Source organism: Sus scrofa, chromosome 2, assembly GCF_000003025.6.
Source record: "Sus scrofa isolate TJ Tabasco breed Duroc chromosome 2, Sscrofa11.1, whole genome shotgun sequence".
Classification (NCBI taxonomy): domain Eukaryota; kingdom Metazoa; phylum Chordata; class Mammalia; order Artiodactyla; family Suidae; genus Sus; species Sus scrofa.
This window is the reverse complement of record NC_010444.4, coordinates 52,716,811-52,719,005: the sequence shown is the minus strand read 5'-3', so window position 1 is coordinate 52,719,005 and position 2,195 is coordinate 52,716,811. Positions and strand designations below refer to the sequence as shown.

The window sequence follows — 2,195 nt, the reverse complement described above, 5'->3', positions numbered from 1 at the left end:
GAAAGAACATACAATGGGAGAAAGATGGACAGACACTTCAATGGGTGGTGCTGAGAAAACTGGACAGCTCCATGTTAAATAATGAAGTTAGAACACACCCTCATACCATTAACAAAAATAAACTCAAAATGGATTAAAGACCAACACACAAGTTCAGATACTTGAAACTCCTAAAGGAAAACATAGGCTGAACTCTCTTTGATATAAATCACAGTAATATTTTATTTGATATACCTCCTAGAATAATGATAATAAAAACAAAAATAAAGCAATGGAACATAATTAAACTCAAGAGCTTTTTCATAGCAAATGAAACTATTAAAAAAAGAAATAAGAAGCCACAGAATGGGAGAAAATATTTGCAAACAATGCAACCTGCAAAGGCCTAACCTCCAAATTATACAAACAGCACATATAAATCAAAAGTAAAACAACAAATAACCCAATTGAAAAATGGGTAGAAGACCTAAATAGACAGTTCTCCAAAGAACACATATAAATAGGCAGTAGGCACTTGAAAAAAAATGCTCAACATCTCTAATTATTAAAGAAATGCAAATCAAAACTACAATGAGGTATGACCTCAAACCAGTCAGAATAGCCATGATTTTATAGTCAACAAATAACAAAAGCTAGAGAGGGTGTGGAGAAAAGGGAAGCTTCCTTCACTGTTGGGAATTTAAACTGCTAAAACTACTATAGAAAACAGTATGGAAGTTCCTCAGAAAACTAATATAAAATTACCATATGATACATCATTCCCACTCCTGGGCATGTGTCTAGACAAAACTTTCTTTCAGAAAGTTGCATTTACCCTTACATTCACTGCATCACTATTCACAATGGCCAGTACATGGAAAGAAAATAAATGCCCATTGACAGATGAATTTTTTTTAAAGAACATGTGGTACATTAATACAATGGAATGCTACTAAGCCATAAAAAGAACAACATAATGTCATTTGGAGAAACATGGATGCAACTAGAAAGTGTCATACTAAGTTACATAAGACAGAAAGAGGAAGACAAATACCATATGATATCACTCGTATATAGAATCTAAAATATGAAAGAAATGATCCAATCTATGAATCAGAAACAACAGAAACAGATCACAGATATGGATACCAGATTTGTGGTAGCCAGGAAGGAGGCGAGGATATGTGGGATGGATGGAGAATTTGGGCTTCGTATGTACAAACTGTTACATTTAGATTGGATAAGCAATGAGTTCCTACTGTCTAGTGCAGGGAACTATATTCTATATTTTGGGGTAGAACATAATGAAAGACAGTATGACAATTGCTTGATCTCAGCCCCTGAATGTGGAATGCAGATGTTTCTCTACTTGACACTTGGAGGTTTTGAATATTTTCTTCTGGCTGCCATGGCCTATGACCACTCTGTGGTCATCTGTCATCCACTCCATTATTCTACTCTCATGAGTCATAAGGTGTGGGTCCTCTTGGTGTCTGGTTGCTGGGATCAGTGGAAGGCTTTATGTTCACACCCATCACCATGACCTTTCCTTTCTGCAGATCCTGGGAGATCCATCATTTCTTCTGTGAGGTCCCTGCTGTAATGAAGCTTTCCTGCTCAGACACATCCATCTATGAGACACTCATGTACCTATGCTGTGTCCTCATGATCCTCATTCCTGTCACAATAATTTCAAGCTCCTATTCTTTCATCCTCCTCACCATCCGCAGAATGAATTTAGCAGAAAGTCAGAAGAAGGCCTTTATGACTTGCTCTTCCCACATGACTGTGGTCATCCTCTTCTATGGGGCTTCAGCCCACACCTACATGCTCCCTAGCTCCTACCACACTCCTGAAAAAGACATGGCTGTATCTGTCTTTTATACCATACTCACTCCTTTGCTAAACCCCTTAATCTATAGCTTTAGGAGTAACGATGTCACAAAGGCTCTAAAGAAAATGTGGAATGTGGAATCTGTTTTCCAGTGAACTATGAAATAATAGATTTTTACACTAGTTGTTTATTTTTCTCCATGCTAAATACTATATACATATATATAATGCCAAAGTTATTCTTCATATTCTAATACCATAATGTGTCACCATATATATATATGTGTGTGTGTGTCCATATATATATATATATGTGTGTGTCCATATAAATATATATATATATTTGAGAGGAATTGTTTCCATGTAATGGAAAGCTCTACATT

At 36.1% G+C, this 2,195-nt stretch overlaps 1 pseudogene; it reads left to right on the top strand.

Moving 5' to 3' along the window:
• Positions 1,121-1,968, top strand: LOC110259582 (annotated as a pseudogene).